Raw genomic sequence first — 15,540 nt, forward strand, 5'->3', positions numbered from 1 at the left:
CCATGAATAACAATCATATTAGACGTGAATGGCTTGCTATTGAGTCGCTGCCTTGATGTCTTTGTCTTTGAGATTTCTATCAAACCATACCTTCCTTCTTCGTTTTTTCATTGTCATGGCATGGTAGGCAACTAATCTAGTCTCTGTATGCTTCTCTAATTGGTAGAGTCTTTCTTTCAGCGATGCATGATCTCCCATACATTCTTGTACTGCTATGCGTAGACTGGGTAAGACAAATTCTAGTGGGACCACAACTTCAAGGCTATACACCAATTGAAAAGGTGTATTTCCTATACTGAACTTGAGTGTGGTTCGGTATGCCCATAAGGCTGCATTTATTTCTCTGCCCAATCAAAACGCTTTGGTTCTACTACCTTGGTGAGGACAATGCATAGTATTTTGTTGGTGGATTCAGCTTGTCCATTCCTTGGGGGTAGTAAGGTGTGCCCTTTATATGGATCACCATAAAGCCAGATAAGAGTTATTGGATGACCTCATTGACAAAATGTGTGCCTCTATCTGACACAATTTCAATGGGACATCCAAATTGGGTGATCACATTCTCGTACAAGAACCTTGCTGTGCTTTTGGCATCTACCTTTCTGATTGCTTTAGCTTCAGCCCATTTGGTAAAGTAATCAGTGGTCACAATGATGTAGCATGCCTATGTTTTCTTTGCTGCTGGATGGATGGGACCCACAAATCAATCCCCCATTTTTCAAAGGGTTTTTATGCAACGACTGTTGTTAGGGGATTGAAGTATTTGTGTTGTGGTTTAGTAGTTCATTGGCATACATCACAGATTTTGACATATTCATAGGCATCTGACCAAAGTGTTGGCCACCGGTATCCTACAAGAAGGACTTTTCTTACTGCCATCGAGTGATCCGACCTGTGGTACATGGCCGATTCACAAGATATAATAAGGCTTGATGATATGTATAGACGATAAAGTCAGTAGCCAATAGATACTATCAAAATTTCTTCACGCTATAGATCATTGCTAAGGCTTGCCAAGTTGACATAACACACTCCCTACTGCATAATTGGAACCGTCAGTATGTACATGAAATTCTATGTCCCAGTTTGGTGCCATTAGAACATGAGCTGTGATCAATCTCCACTTGAGGGTTTCGAATGCTTGTTTGCATTCGTCTGTCCAGATGAAGTTGACTAGGAGCTTATATAGGGGCTTGCAATCATGGCATACCTCAATATGAATCTTCTATAGTATCCGGCATGTCCCATGAAGACTTGGACTCCCTTGGCATTTAGTTGGGTGGGGCAGTTCCATGATTATCTTTATTTTGTCCATGTCAATTGCAATCCCATGTTGGGAGAGTATGTGTCCCAAGACTACTCCATGTGTGACCAGGAATTGGCATTTTAGAGGATTCAAAGAGATTCCATACTCCCTGCATTTTTTAAAGACTTCTTCAAGGCATTTTAAGTGATCCTTTTTACCTGACTGTACGCACAAGTCGTCGAGGAAGACTTGTAGGAACTTGTTAAGAAATTCCTTGAAGGCGGTATACATTACCCTTTGAAAAGTAGATGGGGCATTGCATAAGCCGAATGGCATGACTCTGTATGCATAAGTGCCCCATTTTGTGGAAAGCGCTGCCTTTGCCTGATCTTGAGGTGCAATTTGTACTTGGTTGTACTCACTGAACCCATCCAAGAAGCTTTTGATTTCCCCTATTCCTGGATTCATCTTGATAGCAGTTTCTTTATTTTGGATAGTGATTCTATTAGTGCCCACCGATGCATCCCGAAGCCATGGTCTTCCCAACAATATTTGGTATGTTGTGGCTCCCTTGGGAAAATCCAAGATAGTAAACTAGAGAGTGAAACTTACTCCAACAATTTTTGTTAACACATTGTCAACGATACCCAATGGCTTCATTTTTGTATGGTGAGCTAGGCGGATGTTAAATGTGGCCTTCTGCATTAGAGGTAGGCCCCATTCTTCATAAAGCTCTCTTGCCAGAATGTTTACTCCAGCTCTACCATCCACTATTGTTGGGTATTGGCCAAAGGTTTATGTCATCCTAGCACCAAATTTTACTGAAATTACATTTTCCTCTTCTTCAGGTGGGGGGAAGTATTGTGAAGATTTGATCCATCCCTTCAAACTCTCCCACATTGTAGGGCAATTTCTTAGTAAGGTCCCAATTGGCATTGTGATAGGGCAGCTTATCAAGCTTGCTAGTGCGGTGCCATCCAATTGGGGATGTTTTGCATGTTGCTCTATTACCTGTTGGAAGTTATTGGGATCAATCACTGTGTCAATGCTAGGTGCTGATGGTGCTTTGACCTCTGCTACTGCCATCCTTTCCGTCTCAAATTTTTCTTGCTCCTATTGTACCCATTGCTTCAAGGCTTGGTAATGCACCTTTTCAGTTTTAGCATTGGGGTATGTTTCCTTGGATCCTTGGGTGGCACTTTCTGTGGATGTGCTAGGCATGGTCTCACTATGTTCTGGGATTGGCATGGCTTGTTTTGCTAAAGGGCTCTTTGCTTTTTGAGCAAAAAGGAGTTTTTGCCGTGCTGCTTCTTTCTATTGTCTTGTTATGATCAAGACTGGCTTTGATGCCACACTGTGATTTTCCACACTTATCACCCCCAGGGGTACATCAGATTTTACTTCCGTGGTTGGTTGAGGCTTTGTTTTTGGTGGGCAATCCTTGCAAGCATGCCCAACTCTGCATTCCTTGCACATAGGTTGGAATGTAATGGGGTTACCCTTGTGTGGGCATTCTACTATGCAGTAGTTTTCTCCACAACCAAAAATCTTGGGTGTTTGATATGTGGTGGGCCTCACTTGATTAGCATACACCAGGATGAGCCCTTCGTCACCATCCATGTAGTACATAGGGTATTATGTTTCATACTCATAGGTGAGGTTCCAGCTCTTCAGGTTAGAGTTGCTGCACCAGAAATACTGGAGCAAGATTGGGAGCCCGTGAATATTGCGAAGGATTGGGATTCCTCATTAGTTGAGGCACTTGTGTTCTCACCAAGAGTGGGTTGAGACATGGCACTTGTGCATTAGGTGCCAATGCTAGTTGTCTGTACACTGGGATTGGCAGCTGTTGGTATTGTTGGGGCCGAGGTTGTGCTACCCTCATATTTTAGAAACAAGTACTTACATCATGCCCTGCAACATTGCAAGTGGGACACCATAACCATGGGGGATGAGCCACTTCTAGTGGATTTTGTCTATTCCTCAAGATTGGGCATTCATTGGCTGTATGGTTGGCCATACAGTGTGGGCACCAAACATTTTCTCTTCATGGGGTACTGTGGTGGCTAAGAGACATGCAGCTTTCACTCGATGGCCTGCATCATTTCAGCTTTTACTCTTAGGGCCATGGCTTCCACTCTATCCTCAGTGGTGCGATCTTTGTTGGAAGTGCTTCCCTTCTTCGAAGATTTCTTGTCACGTTGACTTGATTTATAGCCACCACTGTCGCTATTAGAATCAGTCATGCCATCCTCAATGTCAATTGTAGCTTCATGAGCATCGCTAAAATGTTCATAGCTACTGACTTTTTTCATGTCCTTGTTGCGCGAATGGGATTTTTCATGCTAGAGATGAATCATGCTATGAGGTACTTGTCGTCCGGACGAGGATCACACTTTGCTATAAGTCTTTTCGTTCTTCCTAAGTATGTTTTGACCTTTTCTCTCTTGTGCATATCTATATTGCCTAGTTGTAATGCGGGGTCATCTTGCAGCCTTTCTGTTTGGAATCTTCTTCTAAACTTCTTAGATAGCAGTGTCCATGTGGTTATTTCCTCTATAAGAAGGTCGAGGTACCATTTCGAAGCCTCATCGATTAGGGCCATCGCGAACCAGGCGGCTTTGGTTTCATTTGACTAATCGCCTCTAGCATGACATGCTGCGTCAAAGAGTTGAAGGAACCTGGTAGGATCCCCTCGTCCATTGTACTTTGGCATTTCCAATTTAATAAAGTGTCGTCTGCCATTGTTGTTGTGGTTGCGGTTGCATTGTTCTCGAAGGTGATCTGCAGAATGCAAATCATCGTTACCTATTTCTTCTTCAAGTGTTAGGTCCTCCATGCTGCTTGTCGATGGTGAGAGGTTGAATGCTTGAAGAGCATTGAGGGCCGAATAAAGCTTGCGAAAGTATGCAAGTGCTAGTCTTCGTCCAGATCTCAGGTGCATACATAATGCTTAAGTGTATCCTTTAAGTGAGTGCATTTGACTTTGAAATTCACAATTGATTTCGACCTTCGTAGCCCGATAATGGCAAAAAATATGCAATCGACAAGTCGAAAATAGTGCCTACGTAATAGCGACTACCAAGATTGAAAATGATGGTAAAAAGACTTGAAAATTATCGTTTGAGAGTGGACGGCCAAGATACGAGCTCCCAAAGAAGGAGCAAAAAATGTTAGGGGGTTAGAGATTCGTTAGTGTAGTAGGGACCGTCATGTTAAAATGTGCCCAGGATTGTCCCACGTGAGTGGGAAAATGTTCCAGTGCAGACAAATTGTCAATTGGAGGTCAGGATGGAATCTTATGAGCAAAATAGTGCAAAAAAGTAACCCACACAGGGGCACAAATTGATGAGTGTTATGGATGCCTAAATGGTGTGGGATTGGCTGGAAAAAGTCCTCATAGCTTGATGGTTACATGTGTGAATTTGTGGTTCAATCCGGGTCCAATTCGGGTCCCAAATAAGCAAGTTATGGACCTTTAAAGTTAGGGGAATTTAGGGGCCCTTTGGTCTTTTGGTCCAAGTGTGAATGGACCTAGACCTTAGGCTTAACTAGGGTTGTGAGCTAACTGCTAGTCAGTTGGGACACAATTACTTTAACTGGTCTTTAGCCTAACCTAGTTAATTTGACTATCCAATTAGTGTGAGTGTCAGTTAGTCCAACTAACTATAGTTATTTACTAACTGATCTAGAGGTAGCTTGAATCTAACCTAATGCTAACCTAACCTGTGGTCATCTAACCTAACCTAGGTTCCACTAACCTAACCAAGGTTAATTTTTTAGGGTTAGTTATACTCTCTCTCTCTTTCTTTTTTTTGGGTGTGTGGAGAAGGGGGGTGGCGGGGTTACATGCGGTGGCTGAGGTAGAGGGGGGGGTGGAGGAGGAGATGCAGGCGAGGTTGCGGTGCGGCAGTTCAGGTGGAGGGGGGGGGTGGTGGTGGAGGAGGAGATGTAGGAGGGGGCGGGAGGGTCTCGAAAGGAGTGGGGTGGGGAGGTTTTGCAGGAGAGACCCTGTGAGGCCTGTAGGTTGAGGGCAGGCGCGGGCCCAAGGCCTTTTAGTTAGGTGTTAGAGAAAGGGGAGCGAAGGGGGGGCGGAGAAAAAAGGGGGGGGTGAGGAGGATGGGGGGGGGAGGGGGAGAAAGAAGGGGGGGTGGGGGTGTGGAAGGGGGGGGGGGGAGAAGGGAGGGGAGGAAGGGAGGTGTAATAGTCTTCAATGCCCGTGTAGGTGATCTATTCAGCATATAGTTGGCACACATTACTGCATCAATCCAATTTAGAGAGAGGTAGAGAGGTGGTGGAGGGGGGAAAGGGGAGGTGGAGAGATGGTGGAGTGGAGGGCGATGGGGGTTTAGAGAGAGGTACAGAGATGGTGGAGGGGGAAAAGGGGAGGTGGAGAGATGGTGGAGTGGAGGGTGATGGGGGTTTAGAGAGAAGTAGAGAGGTGGTGGAGGGGGAAAGGATGGTTACCTTGAGTGGGGGAGATGGGGGATGGATGGAAAACTTGGAGATGGTGGGGAGGAAGATGATGGGAGGTGGTGTGGAGATGGAAGGGGGGTGACGAAAAAAGTGGTGGTGGGGGAGGGGTTGACAGAAAAAGTGGTGGTAGTGGTGGTGGAAATGGTGGACGGAAGTTGGAGAGAACGGAATAGAGATAGATGAAAAATATGGAGGCTTAACGGAAATTGGAGAAGGAAGTGGCTTGCAAAAGTGTGGGGAAAGAAGTAAGGGGGGTTGGTGTTGCTTTTATAGGATGTGGGGGGATTAAGGGTTAATTTTGGGTGTTTAGTGTATTAATGTGATTTTATAAGTCAACATAGTCCTTTTGCACCATTTGGAAGCATTTTTTCATTCCTTTGCCTTGAGGGATGTATCTTGAATGGTTTTTTGAAGGGGGTTCTTTGTCACACATGCAAACATGTGCTCCGCTTTCACTTCAGGCACTAACCTCCCTGATAGCAACGCCAAAATGTTATCACTGTTTTTCCCAAGTGCAGGCTCCGAGGGTGTTGGTCGCCTACAGTCATGTCGTTGCTTGTTGAATAGGTGTTCACAAGTGTAGCATAGGTCCTCGAGTCGTGGTCTGATGAGAGGTGTAGGCTAAAGCATGGAAAGCAAATCTCATGCACGCGTGAATGAGAAAGAGACCTTGATCATAACGATTTATGGAGGCTCTCGCCTCCATAGGAGTTCAAGGGTTTAGAAGGGGATTTCAAGGTTCGAAAGGGGGACAAGGTTGAGAGAGCTAACTAGGAGTTCCAAGGTCAGAGGGGGTTGCAGGGTTTAGGAGGATCCAAGGTTGAGGAGTGGAGAGCTAGTCTCCGTGGATTCGAGGGGTAGGGGTTGAGGAGGAGGGAGAAGGAAGGAGGAGGAAGAGAGAGGAGAGTGGAGGAGGAGGAGGGAGGAGGAGGAGGAGGGAGGAGGAGGAGGAAGAGGGAGGAAGAGAGGGAGGAGGAGGAGATGGAGAAGGAGGAGGGAGGAGGAGGAGGAGGAGGGAGAGAGGAGGAGGAAGTGTTGAGAGTTCACGCTCAACATCATGTGATCATATGTGCATAGCACTAACCCAATGGAGTGCTATAAAGGAAAGGGTTAGATGCCCTAAGCCTAACCCTAAATGGGTATATTCTACATTTTCAACTAAATCTAGTGTACAATTAGCCATTTGTGGTGTGCTCTCTAGTTGTGCCCTCTCTCCTCATCTCCACTCTTCTCCTCTCCCCTCTTCATATTTTGTCATGGTATCAGAGCTCCCTTGCCTTCCGCTAAGGCATTGCGATTCTTGAGAGTGTGAGAGAGATTGTGAGATTAAGAGTGATCGTGAGTTTCTTTCGTTCACTTTTGTTGAGAGAATTTATGTACACTTTGAGAGAATTTCCGTTTATTTCTTGAGTTCTTTGTGAGGATTTATCTTCATTCTATTTATACTCCGAGTGAGAGACAAGGATATGCTAAGAGAGAGAGAGAGAGATAGGTCTTAGTCTTTGAAAGATAGGTTTTAGGGATCCAATTGACTATCTTGATTCTGAGAATAAAAGAAAGCAAAAAGAGGTCAAGCACTCAAGGGCTTGGCTCTATCTAAGCTGGCTCCAACTACCTCTCAGTAAGCAATATGACATTTGCAACTCTTGCTACACATCAAGCCTCACCAACGATGGCTTCCCTTCAAACCTCTCCATAAGCAGACCTTCGCGGCTGGCTCTACAAGTCTATTGTGATTCCGATTGTGAGAAATAGTGGCAAGAAACAATGATTCCGAGCAAGAAACGCAAGCAATGGCTCCTCAACGCCAACAACCACGACCTCTGAGCTTCACCATAGCCTCCTTCATAGATGACTTCTATGACCACTATGGCTACTACATCACAACGGGACTCCTTTGCAGCAACCAACTCCTCTGGTACGCTGACTCTAGTTGGCTCCCGACTCTCTTCCAGCTCTTGCGACAACACCATCTCCTTCAATGATGGATGGCCTGTCCCCTTTAACGCCTTCACAACAGGCAGTCGGCCTTGCCTACCACCAATGACTACACCATCGAGCTCTTTTTTAACGCGTCCTCTACATGACTCTGATGCACAAACTCCAGCGAAGGCACCTCATTGACAAAAAACACCTCTATGGGTAATGCCATCGGCCCGAATTAATGAGCGCCCGCATGCGCTATGACTGCCAACGAATAACGATGAGCGACCTCTGACACATAAAGCCTTTGACACTCACAACCATCGTAGTCCTCTCCATTACCTTAAGCCCACAGGTCTTCAACACCAGCCCAACGCTTCGGCAAGATCAATAAAGATTTCCTAACAATAATGGAAGGGGGGGAAGGCGCAACCCTATCTCTTAACATGGATTGGTTGGAATGAACCCCTCCATTCTTCATGTCGGGCAAGAATAATAAAAATTTCCTAACAATCATGGAAGAGGGGGAAAGGCGCAACCCTATCTCTTAATAGGGATTGGTTCAAGGATCCAAGTTGATCAATGAGTGTTAACCCTATGTCAACAGATGTCTAAAACATAGCCAAGCTAGTCAACATGAGATCAACATGTGCATCGAATGGCAGGAAAGCTCTACTTGTGATAACCTAAGCCCTTAGAGCATACTTGATCACTCTACTACGATAACCATGTAACCATAATTATAGATGACCAAAAAGTGACAATGATTGGAATTATTGAGGAGATTAGCACCTTAAGTGAGAGTAAGTCATGTGTAAGCATGTGCAAGGAAGAAACCCATATGAAAACTATCATTGATAATCATTCAAGGGCAAGGAGTATGAAAATGCTTTCAAATATTGCAAGACTTGATGAAACCATAGCATAAAGACTTACTAGAATCTTTGTAAAACAACATAATCTTGCTCCAATCAATATTTTTAGCCCAAGTTATGGACACAACATCAAAGAGCTCATGGTTATAAGTAGTCCTCTATTTCACTATCCGAAATTCCAACATACCCCATCAAAAGGTAGAACGGATAAATCCTTACTGATGTCACTAGTGTTATTAGTGTTATGTTTGATTATTGTCCTTTGAGCGCAATTATATTGGGCAAAAGTGATTAGGTGATTTGTATAATTGACTGTTAACCCTATGGCAACAAGGGCCAGAAGTGCAGTCTAGGACAACAACTATGAGAGCATTGTGTGTGTAGAGTAGCGGCAAAACTCCGCTTGTAATATCTTGATCCTGAAAGATGGTATGATGAATCTTAAAGGATGAGGATAGCCAAATCCTCTCTAGAAAATATCCAATCATACTTGCAAAATCAGGATCTAGAGAGAGAAATACTAAATCTAGAGAGAGAATAACTAAAAGCCTACACTTTCAGAGGTCCCTCCACTTTGTGTAGAGACCCAAGGTTTCCCCCAAAAGTGGAGGGACTCCTGTCTAAAAGTTCTCCTACAAAAGAGGTCCCACCGCGGAGGTACCTATGGATTATGTAGAGAAAAACATGTATAAATATCTATCAATGGAATGAATCTCCCACTCTTTGGGGTTCAGTGTTCAAGCTCACTATTGTGTTCATGTGATTGATCTCCATTGCATCCATGCTCTCTTACACTATCGTGTTCTAGCATGCCCTTACCCTTGTACTCCCTCCTCCTTCTCCCTCTTGGACAAAATATGAAGAGGGGAGAGGAGAAGAGTGGAGATGAGAAGAGAGGGCACAACTAGAGAGCACACCACAAATGACTAATTGTACAATAGATTTAGTTGAAAATGTAAAATATATACAAACCCATTTAGGGTTAGGGTTAGGGCATCTGATGCTTTCCTTTATAGCACTCTATTGGGTTATTAGTGCTATGCACATATGATCACATGGTGCTATGCACACATGATCACATGACGTTGAGCGTGAACTCTCAACACCTTCCCTCAAGATCAACATCATGAAGTAGGCCTTCCCTCGAGATGATGATTATGGGGAATTGAAGAAGGACTGAACATTACATTCCATCACACCCCTTTAATGGGAATGTCCTTCCTCTGCGTCAAAACCAAGAGCTAGTCGATGTTTCTCGAATAGCTCTTTATCGAGTGGTTTGGTAAAGATGTCTGCAACACTCTCTTTACTATCACAATGTTGCAATGTGATGTCACCAAGTAACGCTCTTTCTCTGATGAAGTGCCCTCTGACATCAATATGCTTTATTCTGGAGTGATATACTGGATTCTTGGCCAATGCTTGAGCCATTTGATTATCACAGAGTGAACCGAAGTACATATAATACAGAAACAAGGAAGGTGGCAAGGAATGGTATGAACTGTATTGCCATGGCTCACTTCAAGGACTATTAGTAGTCCCAAATGAATCTTTCTTTTGGGTGTCGTTGACCATCAAATAGTTGTGGCACTTGGGCTCTAGTAGTAAAGTTGCATATAAAGCACTATGCCACTATTTGTAGGACTGCAAATAAAGCCACATGCAGTTATAGATTCAACGTAGAACTTGAGCTTATTAACATGCCAATAGAGATTACACTTCTTGAATGCAAGGTTACCAAAATACTATCCTTCCTATAATAATAGTCACAATGCAAGGGAAGCAGTAATAGAGCAAAAGTCCAGTAACATACTCATATGACAAAGTTTGGTGAATATGCATAAAGGAAAAATTCAAAGAGAAGGGAGTCGTTGTGTTAACTCACTTTGTCGCTATGAACAAAGTACATGATAATCGCACTACGTACCAGATATTCATAGGCTCAATTAGTAAAGTTTTGTATACAGAAACATAGGATTTGGTTCTCACTTCTTCCTAATTAATAAATTAGTATCCTTGCTCCCCACCCTTCCTGTTAGCAATTAATCTATCCTAATATCCATTAGCTAATGGTGGCAGGGATGTTTTTATCGAAGCAATGCTTATATATTAATATAAAATCTTGGTGAAAGTTTTCAAGCTCATTTTTTAAGTTTCACAATCTTGGTAGAATGTAATACTTTTTTATATTTTTTCTTTTGAATTTTGAAGGAAAAGATGTAAATCTTGGAGAAACTTTAAATTTTGTTGCATAAAAGTTTAAATCTTGGTGAATGTTTTAAACATTTATTTTTATTATGGCATAAAGACTTTTGACACCAATATAAATGTTTAGCTTCTTAAAGAAACTAACTTGATAAAATCATACGTGGTTAATGGTTTAATTAACCTATCCTATGCTCCATCCTCTCCCTCCTTGCTCTCTCCCTCCCTAGTCACTCAACACTCTCCTCCCCTCTCCCCCATTGTCTTCTCTCTTCTCCGCTATCCTCCCTCTGTCTCCTCTCCCTCCACTATCCTCCCTCTCCTTTTCATTGTCATCTCTCTCCCTCTCTTTTCCCCTTCCTCCCTCTTCTCTCCCACTCCCTCTCCTCTCCTCTCTCCCTCTCCCTCCCCTTCCTTCCTCTCCTCTCCCTCTCCCTCCCCTTCCTTCCTCTCCTCTCCCCTCTTCCTTCCTCTCCTCTGCCCTCTCTACTCAACCCTACCCTCTCCCTCTACCTCCCCCTCTTTGCCTCACTCCCCCCCCCTTCCCTCTCATATACCCATAGAGGGCGACTACAAAAAATTTAGAATCTATGGGGCCCATCAATGCTTCTCGACTTAGCTTAAATTTAATCAACAAGCCACCCGCATCCAACTTACATTAATTGATGTGCCACCCTCGCACCTTACATTAATCAAGTGTTGCACCCCCCCTCCCCCAAAGAAATTAATAAATTCATGCAAATTCAATGTCGGGGTTGTTGAGAGTTGTGGTGCCATGAGCACTTGTAGAGCAAAGGTATGAGCAAAGGGTAAGCTGCCACATGGCATGGAGGAGATATCCCACATGTGAGCAAGCAAATGGATGTAAGTACCCTCACCTATAAAAGGGAGGTTCATTTGAAGTAATATCAAACCAAGCACTTTGCACTATCTCAAGATTCTCGTTATGAGTCCAAGCTAATCTATCTTGGAACCTAATTGACTTGAGATACATGTCATGAGCACTCTCTTCATCATGTTTCCACACAGGTTCCATCCACCTTAGAGTGCTCCATAGATCCTGAGGCACACATGTTTTGTCATGGTATCAGAGCATAGGTTTAGCTCTCCTAGTTTAGCTCATTAGTAGTTCACTAGGATTGCTTCCATTCCTAGATTAGTTGTAGGCATGTCTTAGGAGCTCATGGTTTTCTCCTAAATTAGTTTTAGTTTTAGATTAAGAACAAATTTCCATCCCTTGAGAGAGAAAATTTCCGTCCATCCATTTCATGAGAGATTCATTGTGAGCTTGAGTGTTCCTTATTCTGTGAGAACAAGAGAGTCCCTTGAGTAGTTTCTTTGTGAGGAGAGAATTAAAAGGTTTGAGAAAGAGAGCCCGAAGCTCTACCTAAACCCACCTTTGAGAGGTTCTGAGTAGAAAGAAGAGAGGTCCAAAGAGAGGTTCTCCCAAGCTCCCTAAAGCAACTACCTCTCCTCGCAAGCCATCTACCTCTCCAAAAGACATACAGGCGGACTCTACAATGAAGGGCAGCCACGAATAGCCGCCATAAGCTCAAGCTTCAAAAGCCTTGCAGCAACTAGACTGCTCACGAGCAATGCTCCAGAGGGTCGCGACTCTAGCTTGGGCAAAATAGTAGCTACGAAAGTTGAGACGAGCCTCCTTACAACGAGAAAATTCTTCAACGCTTCTGTGTATCCAACAACCACTAGCATCCTCGTTGTCCAGCAGCCCGTGATCAGCGGCTCCAACCTCCTAGCTCCAAAGCGAGCACTGTCTCCAACTACAATAGCTCCAAGGCTCACAGTACACCTTGCGACTGCTCCTCCAGCACTAACAAGGGCCGCTCCACAACTGCGCCTCCAGTAGCCGCACATAGCGTATAAGGCCATGCACCACCAGCCATCGCCAGCACAACTTCCATCTTGCTGACCTCCACACAATTCAACGCCTTAACCGAACGAGCAGTTCTAGCACCTTGGTAATCGACCTGGCATGAGTGGCGCCTCCTTTAACTGAGCTACGGGCCAGAAGCTAACTAGTATACAGCAGCAAACAACGCCCAACAATAGAGTTGCGACTCCACAGAGCTGCATCGGCTAGTGGCTGCATCAGATGGTTCGTCAATCCACCACTGCTCACGACCATTAGCAAACGGTGGCTACAACGATAGCCGTCTGCAGCTTCTCCAATGAATTACTGCTCCAATTCATCGCGACGCCTATCCTTGCTCCTGGATAAGAAGAAGCACGCCCTTCTCAAGCCAGCCTCTTCGCGACGGTGACGCCATCTCCCACGATCTCGTTTCTTCACCGCGGTGCGACGTAGCAGAGAAGCTCTCTTCTTGCATAAGGTTCCTACAATTTTGACACATGGCAGATCACAAGTAACCTTGGTTGAGTTGAGTTAACTCACTGGTCAAGTAACTGTGGTCAAAATAACTATGGTAAAGGTTCACCATGGTTGAGATCAAACTAACTGTGGCTAAGTTAAACCATAGTTAAAGGCTCAAGGTTAGGTTAATACCACCACCTAAGCACAGAGTCCCTTACTAAGCACAATATGGAATTCAACATGTGAATCCCTGTGTCACATCATCAAGACCCCCTCTTCTTCACAGAATCTTTGACAAGCCATAACTTGCAATCCAAGAGGAATTTGGCGATGCTCCAAAAAGGAAAAGTGATCGTCTTTTCGAGCTCTACACGCCTGTCAAATCAGAAGCATTGTATGTAATTAGACACTGCCAATATTGAAAGAAATCAATTGGTAAGACATTTGCAACAAATGAATCAAAGCATGAATCACACAGCGCTGTCATAACCATGCCAAAAGCACAAGTGTATGAGATGACCATAGCACAGAGCATGGCATCCACACAGAAAGCATCAAGGCACATGGAAGAACAAAGCATCATGCATGAAGCTACATCGAGTAAAGATGCAAACGCCATCGACATGAAGCATTGAAAACAAAAACCTTGCCAACCTTGCCTATATTTTGTAATCAAACTTGACCACCTGAGAGTAGCTATGAAAGCACCCAGGGGAGGTATTGACATGTAAAAGCCACATTTGACCACCTTAAGTAGCAATGCAAGCACTAAGGGGAGGTGATGGATTTGTAACTCACATCTGACCACCTTGTAGTAGCCAAAGGATTATGGCACCAAGGGGAGGTGTTGAGAGTTGTGGTGCCATGAGAACTTGTAGAGCAAAGGTATGAGCAAAGGGTAAGCTGCCACATGGCATGGAGGAGATATCCCACATGTGAGCAAGCAAATGGATGTAAGTACCCTCACCTATAAAAGGGAGGTCCATTTGAAGTAATATCAAACCAAGCACTTTGCACTATCTCAAGATTCTCTTTATGAGTCCAAGCTAATCTATCTTGGAACCTAATTGACTTGAGATACATGTCATGAGCACTCTCTTCATCATGTTTCCACATAGGTTCCATCCACCTTAGAGTGCTCCATAGATCCTAAGGCACACATGTTTTGTCAGGGGTCCCTATTAGTAAAGTTGCATATAAAGCAACACACTAATTGTAGAAATGTGTATAGCACAATGTAGTCATCGTAGATGGGGCATAGAACTTGAAGTTATTACCATCACCATGGAGTTTAGACTTTTTGCATGCATGGTCCCAAAACATATTAAACATTCCCATGCCAACCCAAAATGTAAGGGAAAATATAATATATTATACACCCACTCCCTCTTATAGAGTAGAGCAAAAGTCCAACAATATAATTGTGTAACTAAGTTTGTATAAATATGAACTTTGAAGAATTGGGAGTCTTTGAAGCAACTTACTTGGCTGCTACAAACAAGGCATAAGCATTTTATGCTCATTGTTGCAATAAAGTTGCCATGTGATCAATTACAAATAGTACTTTTTGACAAAAGTGGAGAATAAGGCTCAGTGCACACAATGCCCAAAATGTAGCACTAGTGGTTGTTTTTTAAGGCTGGCACAAAATTTGAGATCAAAGCACATGACCCTGGTATCCAAATTGGCACCTCAATTTTTGGATGTGCCATTTCAAGCACCAGAGCCCCGTCACCTCATCAGCCAATAGGAAATTGGCATGTGGTGCTGGCATTGAGTTGAACTGCTTTCAATGCTCTAGAAAACATACACTCTTGGATGGACAAGCCAATCAAAAACCCCTAGCTCTCACAAGTAGAGCTCCTTGCAAGTAGTGAGACCTGTATTAAATGCTCTATTCAATGCTTCAAGCTAATTTTGCAATTAGTCATGTGCATAGAACAAAGGTAGCTCACGAACTTTGCATTTCTTATTCGTGTGCTCTAGCCAAGACAAACATATGTTATTGTAGTGCCAAACTATTATACCTAGAATGTAATAGTATGTCCATTCAATCGACCATAAAGAGGGGATGTTGATAATTGTGGACTCTATCCTAGTGAATATACCAACCATTGGAAGGTACAAGATGATGTTTCCTATGGGTAGGAAATTTCCTCTGGCAGAGAACCTTAACAAAAGGAGCACATAAATATGAGAAAAACTATGGCACAAGAAAAGAATGAATCATAGAGAGGTGATGTTCTATCATGAAGGGAATTTAGACATAGTATGCTCTCTCAAGGACTATTAGAGCCAATGCATGTGCACATTGTGAAGCATTGGCAAGGGCGCATTGAATTCATTCACGCATGAAAATGTAGGGGGTGCAAAGATGTGATCTTGCTGCTCGAATGTGCACCTTTGAATTCTAGGGTGCTAAACATCACACCCATGCACAATTCATTAGTGACTGGCTGTTGCCAGTCATCAAAGGTTAGGGG

This window comes from Dipteris shenzhenensis, chromosome 13 (assembly GCF_047967505.1).
Source record: "Dipteris shenzhenensis isolate YYH24624 ecotype China chromosome 13, Dip_SZ_1.0, whole genome shotgun sequence".
NCBI lineage: Eukaryota > Viridiplantae > Streptophyta > Polypodiopsida > Gleicheniales > Dipteridaceae > Dipteris > Dipteris shenzhenensis.